This window comes from Patiria miniata, unplaced genomic scaffold, assembly GCF_015706575.1.
Source record: "Patiria miniata isolate m_02_andy unplaced genomic scaffold, ASM1570657v1 HiC_scaffold_26, whole genome shotgun sequence".
NCBI lineage: Eukaryota > Metazoa > Echinodermata > Asteroidea > Valvatida > Asterinidae > Patiria > Patiria miniata.
The window spans coordinates 8,423,775-8,432,929 of record NW_024037065.1 but is presented as its reverse complement, the minus strand read 5'-3'; the positions used below and the strand labels follow the sequence as shown (position 1 = coordinate 8,432,929).

Here is a 9,155-nt window from a genome sequence, read left to right as displayed (position 1 = left end):
ATATGACGCCCACATGGGTCAGCCCGTATTTTCCCCACATGGGCTTGCCCAGTTTTTCCCCTTATGACACCCATATGGGCCAGCCCATATTTTGCTAAAAAGAGCGTGCCCAGGTTTATCCCATATGACGCCCACATGGGTCAGCCCGTATTTTCCCCACATGGGCTTGCCCAGCTTTTTCCCCAATGACACCCATATGGGCCAGTCCGTATTTTGCCCATATGAGCGTGCCCAGATTTATCCCATATGACGCCCAAATGGGTCAGCCCGTATTTTCCCCACATGGGCTTGCACAGCTTTTCCCCTAATGACACCCATATGGGCCAGCCCATATTCTGCCCGAATGGGCTTGCCCAGTTTCTTCCCATATGACACCCATATGGGAAAGCCCAGGTAGACCCCCATATGGGATAACCCATATGGGTCCCATATGGGATACATAGAGGTTTGCCCATACCCAGGTTGCCCAGATACTTCCCATATGGGCCCCATATGGGCTTGCTACCTGGGTTGCTGCATGTAAGTCATCCCGCGAAGGGTGCGGTGGCATTGATGGCGGATGTGGTTGGTCGCTTTATGACGTACTGTGTGATGAGAGAGGTGAGAGAGAGTGTGTTTGGCGACAGATCTACCCCCTCTTCCCACGCAAAGCAGATATCTGCTGCACCATGAGAAGCGAGAGCTGCTCCCCCTTTTCTAGCTCTGGGACGAGTGGGATTGAACTGATGACATCTTTGAGCCGCTAGCCACATTGCGCACCACTTGCTTACTACTATGCTGACACCGATAGAGGACAGAGCTGCTTCTACAAGACCCCCCCCCCCCCCCACGTGTCATGGATTAGATCACTCTGGTTCCTCCTAGGGTTGGAGCGGAAGCCGATCTTGCCCTCAAACTCCCGGGTTAGGATATCTTTTATATAGGATGACTTGACCGTGGATGTTGGGATTAGGGTTAGGGTTAGGGTTACTGTTCTTATATAACCAAAGAAGATGGTCTGAACCTTATAGAGAGTTACATTGAGCATGCGTGGGAGTTTGTCATCTTCACTTATTCTCTGATAGCTACGCATTATTTCAAACGACATTTGAGGTGATATCTGATCTCAAGCGCGTAGCTGGGCTGATCAGCTGCAGGATCGATCAGACAGTTGATTCTGTCTTGCAGGCTCTGATCTTCCGAGGCCACTCTGTCTCTTGAAAGCTGGCGTGATCGTACAAAATCAGGATTGGCTTTGATTCTGGGTGCTTTGCTGAATCTGTCTTACAGCACCATTAACACCTTGTTTTATGATGTATTACCCCCAAACTCAATTGCAGCTCCTTGGCAGCTGATAGCCGCAGCTGGGGAACAGAACTAGACAACAGACATAGACGAAGACTGAGATTGACATTCATCAACCTGTGGTTTTTCTTGTCTTTTGTTGGCCTGTTCAAGTTTCTTGGTATTTCATAAGGTCAACCTACATGCATCATGGACAGATATTGTCCGACCGGGCTTTTATCCGAATTGTCAGTTGCGTGGACATCTCCAAACTTGTCCAGACCTCTCCATTACAGGGCCTTTTTCTTGGAATTGTCCAACCTCTCATTTGAGGTTATAGAATCGCGGTGGCCTTGTCGCAAAGCCTACCACACTGGAGGACACATGGAACGATGGACATTGTCGTAAGATACATGCATGTTCCCAATTCATCTCAAACCACCAAAACCACAGCATCATTGCAGTACGCGTACCAATTCCAGGAAACGTATAACAGTAAGAATATCGGAAGTGTTTTGTGATATAAAATATATAAAAAAAGAATAATTTGGTGCCAACATATATGTAGTGATTATGATGATGATTATGATGATTGCCGTAGCCTCGAGCTCATTATGGACACAACCTAAAAAAGGAAGTGTGCTTTGTTAAAACGACTCAGAACGTCGTTAATTGTGCTAAACAAGTTTATACAAAATCCAGCCAATATGGCCCTTGATCCCATTAGGACCTTGCATCTTATGTTGGATGGGTCCAGGACCTTCTTAAATTGCATCAGCGCAATGGTTTTGCCAAAATAATGTGTTCATTCATGATCCTAGGGGTGTGCTCCCGTTCAAAAGTTATGTTTTTGCTCTATCAAATGGGGGTTATCTTGGATTTCTGGGTCAAAATGATGCCATAGCGTCAAACTGATGTCAGAATCGGAATCCTCATGGGTCGACTTACCTGAAAAAGTGTCTTCATACATGATTCTAGGTGCTCTGGTTCAAAAGTTAATTTTTCAAGATGGCGCCGGCGGCCATCTTGGATTTGGCCCCCTTGTGAAAAATGCCGGGATTTTTGGGAGGGACCGGGGGGCTAATTTCTTTTAAAATGGTCCATAGAAGTCAAATCCATCGTCAAACCATCCTAGCCAGAGAATGGTCACGGAACTCATGTTTTGGACTCTACTAGTAGGAGTGTTTTTTCTGATCCGCAAGCTCAGGGGAATTTTTGTTGTTGACCGATACGCGTAAATAGCGCCACCAAGTATGAAGTTCACTGAGGCTGCATCCGAATCAACTGTCTAGAGCTAGGTCTAGGTCCGCGCCTATTGAAAATACGCGGGGACGCGCTGACAATAGACGTAGCCGTAGCTCTGGAAGTCCGTTTCGGACACGGCCTTAAGCTTGAAAACTGGCGCAGCGAAATAGCGTTCTAGACAACGTCTGCCCCCCTTAGATTTCAGCACGCTTTATATTCGTTTTTGAGTAGGGAGCCAGACGAAGCTAGCTGAGCGGTGCTGACATGTTTATTTTCTCGTATATATTTTTACGGTTTTTCACGATTAATTGCGAGGATCGGAAGAAGTAAACACAGCCATTGTTACAGTTACGGTAAGATTATCCAGTTTTGTGTTGTAATTTACTGTGAAAGTAGAAGATTTTTTTTTTTCAGGAGCAAAACTCATTTTATTTACGTGAGCCTCCCGTCTCGTGGGTTCATGCCGCCGGTGCCGCCGCAGTTTGGCAGTGCAACGGGTGCCGGTCAACTCGGTCCGTGACCGACTCGGTCGGGGATTGTGTAGTTTAGCCATAGAGCAAGGCAAGGAATGGTTTAGCCCATCCCTGTGGGCGTATTCACTTGTATTTTTTTGTTCTTGAATGAGCTGCTCCAACTTGGTGACATTTTCGACCCCACACAATCTTCTCTTTAATTTGGGACAGTCTTTTGGAGAAAAAGTAAATTTTTCTACCTGATTTTCCAGCAATGAATTCACAATCACACAGTTACAACTCACTGTTGCCATGAGAGTGTATGATGAGACTTCATTTTTTAGCTGCTCATTTAGTACCCCATTTCTCAAAAAGCAAAATCCGGGTCAGAAAAAAAATTTCCATATTTATTTATATTATTTGGTTACCACCTCGTAACTTGTGGGTCTACATGTACAAGTCTATAATCCATGACGTAAGTTTTAAAAGATAATTCAATATTTTCTATCTCCCATTTTTTAGAATCAGGTTTACAAGTCTTGGTAGAAGTTAAGTCCTATTATTATTTAAGAAAAAAGAGGCTCAATGTAAAATTAAAATTGCATCTTTGTATCTGTTTATAGTAGTCATAGCATAGTTGAAACCAAGGGTTTAGGATCGGAGTTCCTATAACAGATGAAACATCCACCTTTAATTTTTTACTTTGGTCAAGTTTTAGCATTGCAAAAAATAAGTAAACATTTTCGCATAGTGCAAAAATGTTTATAAATCTTTTGCAATGTTAAAACATTGCACTCCTAAGTTAGAGGTTCTCCATCAGATTTTTAAAAATATTTTTAAAAAAATATTAATTTTTTTTTTTTTTTTAAAGTGGCAATGAGATATGGAGTTGTTTCAAATTGTGTAATTGATTGTGCCAACAATAACAATTCTGATGTCATGTTGTAATTTAAAGTATGAAGCAAACATGAAGAGCACTCGCATGACACAAGCAGACTTGTACAAGTGATTCCTAGCTTTCAATCACTTCCTTCACATCCCCATCAACATCATCATCTCAAGGACACACTGCTCAGCTGTAATTATGTGTCTTGGTTTTTATTTAGATTATTGTTATTTATCATCCGCGGTCTCGGTCTCGGTCTCAGACCATATTGGTCTCGGTCCGCCTTGAGGGGGCTGGTCTCGGTCTCAAAACATCAGGTCTTGGTTTTTGTCTCGATCTCGGACTATCCAGTCTCGACTACAACACTGGTGGATAGCTAGACTCGTAAACAGGGCGTCAATAGCAACGCCATGCTCCAGCCTCACGTAAATACACTCGAAATTGTCATTTCGCCAGTATTATAGGTACTTACATGTACATACAACGCTTTCTGTAAATTCACTCGAGCGTAGGATCTTGCATTGCCAAGAAATTTGAGGGGAAAAAACGACCTCGACACAACAACAAATGTACATGTTATGAGCAAAACCTTGGATTTTCTGAGGTCACGCACGGTATGGTGGTACACATGCACGCGCAAAATGGTAGGAGCCGTCTGGGTACCCATACCATCTCGTGCGTCAAGTGTTTCTACACAACTCTGGAGCATAACATGTCCACGTTCACGGGTCTAGTGGATAGCGTGCACCACCTTGACCAAAAGGAATCACGAGGATGCTCCAAGTTGTGGACACGTGTGGTCTAGCGGTGGAGCACAGGATTCATGATCGTGAGATTGTGGGTTCGAGCCCCATCGTGAACATGCGTGTTGTGCCCTTGAGTAAGGCGCTTTACCTCAATTACTCCTCTCAACCCAGGTGTTAAATGGGTACCGGCATTATTCAATGCCGGGAAGGTAACAGACTCGCTGTGGAGGAGGTGTGGCGATCCCCCCTCAGCAGCATATAAGTCTGGCCCAATCGCTAACGAAAGAGAGATGGGCACTCCGTTCCTGTTAACACAGGTTCGTCCCCTTTTTTTATGCGCCAAGTTCGATTCTCCTTCAGTGTCCTCATTTTGAATTCCTTCCCCCCCCCCCCAAAAAAAAGTAAGAGTTGTCTTCCTTTATTGTTTTAAATTGAATCCTACATTTAATTGCAGAATATTTCATAAACACCAGATGCCACTAGGGGGCGCTGTTTATGATACAAATGTACATCTAATAATGCAAACTTGCGGGCAAACATCCCGAACCCTTACAATTCAAAAAAGTACATTTAAAGCTTTGTACTGTTTGTTAGAAACTCCAAATATTTTTAATACATTTCTGACTGTGAAAGTTACAAGATCAAAATCGACATTTGTTTTCTCACCAAAAAATGTCTGTTAAAGGGAATATACATCATTTGCTTTTGCTGTAATTTTCAGAAATGGATGGAATTGGGGGGTTGGAAATATAAAGCAAATATAGTTGCACTGACTTTTTGGAGGTTTTGGGTTCGAAAATGCTATAAAAACCAAGAAAAACGATCATTTTCCTGTAGTCTGGTTCCCTGACTCCATATAAGAAGAAACAGAGCAGTTTACATACATTGGGGAATTGTAAGGTCAGGGAACCAGTCTAGCTGGCTCGTACCCGTTCATAGGTTTGTAATCGATTGCAAACAAGTGCAATGGTCAATTGGGGCCAGTATTTGAAAAAAAAGCCAGTTGTTTCCAACGCTGATCGGCCGATCAGCGTTGGAAATTGATACAAAAATACCACTTTTCTTGAAAATGACAGTATACCAGGTGCCATAATTTTACAGGATGCTTCAGGCTGTCATTTACCAACATCCTATTAAGGTATTTCGCAAAAACTTGGTAGTTTTTTTTCTCGATGTTTGCAAATGTTGTATATTCCCTTTAAAGTAGTCCTTGCTACTCTTTTTCTACTTTTCTACTCTTTTCCTTTACATTTGCACACAAGTTTGCAGTACTACACAACTGCATTGAATTATGGGTGTGTATTAAAGTCATAATATCGTATCAAAATGTTGTTGAATATTATACAAATATTGGCTGCTTCGAGTGGTGTAAAACTAGCCTCCCGAGGTGAACCCTGGAGCGTTCTGGTTTCCTGAGGCGTAGCTGAAGGAAACGAAATGCTCCATGGGTCACCAAGGGAAGCCAGTTTTACTACACCACGAGTGAAAGCAGTCAATTTTTGTTTTATAACGCCTTACTCACATATTCTGCTTGATTATAAGAGATAAGTGATTAATTTAATCTAAATACAATTAAAATGTACTATCTACCGTATAGTTATTTCAATATGAAATTAGTTGAAAGTGTACCACACTTTTCCAAAGTAACCCTTCACGAAATGTTTGAACCCAGTTCTGTAGTAGTGCTAGCGCTTGAAAAGAAATTATGCACAACTCCCTACGCACACACATGCGTTTGCACCCATGCATACTGGTTGCCATGCGTGTATGTACTTAAGTTGCTACGCATATAGTACTTTTTCAGCAGTTCTATAGCGAAAATAGCAAAAAAAGCGAATGCCATGCAAATTGCTCTCGGCCAATCAAGATACAGAATCTGTGTGAGAGGTGTTATAATAAAACTAGAGTCAATATTTAAGTGAAAAAAAAATTGCTCGATGTTACAAAAGCCTTAAGTAATTTGGGAATTAGGTATGTATAAGAGAGATGAATTGATATTGTCATTTTTGCCCCAAACATGAATGTAGCCTGGTGGTGCCAATACGTTTTCCAGTACTGTCCCAATTTCCCAAATACAGTGAAATGCCGCTATAACGAACACCACTATAACGAACATTTGGTTATAACGAACGTCCCCACGGGCTCCGGAAATAGTGAATTCTATTTTAATGCACAATCACTATAATGAACAACCGCTATAACGAACACTTTCTGTGTACCCCATTGTGTTCGTTATAGCAGCGTTTCACTGTACATGTAAATTTATTGGGGCCGATTGCATATTTGGCAAATTTTTATTGTAACAGAATGTATTAAAAAAAAACAGGTGAAGGAAAAAAAAGGAAAAAATGTTGCAACCTGACGCCACTTTTTTCTTCATACATGTATATCATCTCAACGAAGGTCAGTCATTGCAAAAATGGTGTAAGACATGAATCTGCGACTGAGAAACATTTCCAATTTCGTTAGGAAATACTTTTAAAAAAAATATTGACTCTCCTTAGACTTTGTACACAACTGCTGACGTCAGGTTGCAACATTTAAAAAAAAAAACCCCATAACTTTGGTGTACTTTTAACTTTGAGGATGAATGGTGTTTGAGAAACAGGAGGATTTTGGAGGATTGAGGATGAATGGTGTTTGAAGAGGAGGCTTTTGGAGGATTGAGGATGAATGCATTCTGACAGTTTTGAAGGATTGAGGCGCTGGGTATCCTTCATTTGAACTTTTAAGTGCAAACTTTTGGAGGAATTTTAGAGGATTGGAGATGGTTCCTAGCAAAAAGGGCCTAGGGGGTTATTAATTTGTTTTGCAAACTGTTGCAAGTGTTCAATTTTATGTCTTGCTGAAGTTACTTTTGCAGTTTTTACACACATAATGCAAATTGCATGTACATTGTGCATGTTTCTCCATATTGGAGGCCAAGTAAAAAAAAAAGGTTTTCATCCGACTTTTCTCGTTGGAAAAAGGAAGGAGGCAGCCTTTTTTCCCCTGTTATTTTTTACTGCCATTAGAGTGATTGGACTGCAGAGTAATGCATTTCTCATCCGACTTTTTTGTTGGTTTCTCATCCAAATTTTCTCGTCGGGAAAAAGGAAAGAGGCGGCCCCTTTTTCCCCCTGATATTTCTTTTACTGTTATTAGAGTGATTGGACTGCAGCATGGGCGTTGCGAGGGGGGGGGGGCACTTACCTCCCCCCCCCCCCGAAAAACGGGAAAAAAAATAAAAAGGAAAAAGAGGTGCCATATTGCTGTTAATTTGATGGGGTGGAGGGGGGGGGGTTAGGGCAAATGCTCCCCATCTCACGCTCGGAAAAATGATAAATTGAGAATATAATGAAAAAGTTTAGGAATTTTGGGAGAAAATTTGCTGTGTTTTTCCATATGGAAGGGACAGGCGTGTGTACGTGCGTGCAGCTGAGAATGTAACAAAGATACAATGTACATGTATGTATGTGGCTCTTCGTAAAAACGAAAATTCAAGTTTCCTACATATTGGCCCTTTTTGTTCAATAGGTTTTGTACGCGTTCAAGGGGCCAAAATGTATGTGGCTCTTTGTGAAAATGCAAAACTCAGTTTTCGAAATACCTGCCCCTTGCATCATTAATTTGGAAATTAATGATGTAAGCATTAATGCTTACGGAAACATGTCAAAATGGTTAAGTACAATGTTTAAAGCAAAATAGTGAAACAAATCAAAATCGAAAAATTGTAATTTTTGAGATATGTTGGCTGTTCGTGAAAACGGTGACGAATTTTTCAAACTCGGTACAAACTTTATCTGTGCAGGTACATGTATGGCCATTCTGGTGCCATACGTGTACATGTACATTGTACATGAACGCATTATCACACGTACTGTAGTGAAAATTTAACACCAAGGCCAGCAATTTTTAACTTGTTGGGTAACGAACCCGCCGCCTCTAAGTTTTAGAGAAAAAAACAAAACAAAATGAGAAAATTTTGGTTATTTTATTCCTGACGCAAGATTTTTGATAATTGGAAAAAAATATTAAGGATTGTAATCAATTTTCTGTTTTCTCCCAACGCAGTATTTTGAGGAAATTGAAATAACCAAAGTACTTCCTTTTTTGTTTCCTGTTGTTTTGTTTTTTTAATTCAAAAGCGCAGCGCAGCCGATACCGTTGACGTATACATGTACGTATCCGACCCAATCGCATGCACGCCGGAGCACTAAGCACATGCATTGATCTAGCCAGCGCTCTTCGCTCGGAGGATGATTACGAGCGATCCAGCGCTTGTCTGACACCATCACAGAATGCCACAGCACTACTACTGTACATGTATTACACATGGATGTGTGCTACATGTACATGTATACAGGGTGGATCAAAAAAACGAAACCGATTATTGCTACTTGGAACAGAAGTAGGGCACATGTGTATCAAAGGGAGTTATCCTCTGTTAGGGTTGAATCTCCTCTTTAATTAGAGTGACACCCTGATCATGTCATTACATTCATGATTGACTGAGCAGTGACCAATTTTATGAAAGGGTCTATTTAGAGAATTGCGTCACTTTTCAATTGTGGCTCGTGTTGT

General features: G+C 41.5%; 1 protein-coding gene across 1 annotated transcript in view; it reads left to right on the top strand.

The window, feature by feature from the left end:
• The first annotated feature begins 2,684 nt into the window (after positions 1-2,684).
• LOC119733954 (WD repeat-containing protein 17-like) overlaps positions 2,685-9,155 on the top strand; it is a 43,788-nt gene continuing 37,317 nt past the window's right edge. Inside the window, exon 1 of the mRNA XM_038207320.1 lies at positions 2,685-2,861. The gene's annotated coding sequence lies outside the window, so the exon portion shown is untranslated. The remainder of the gene's footprint in view (positions 2,862-9,155) is intronic.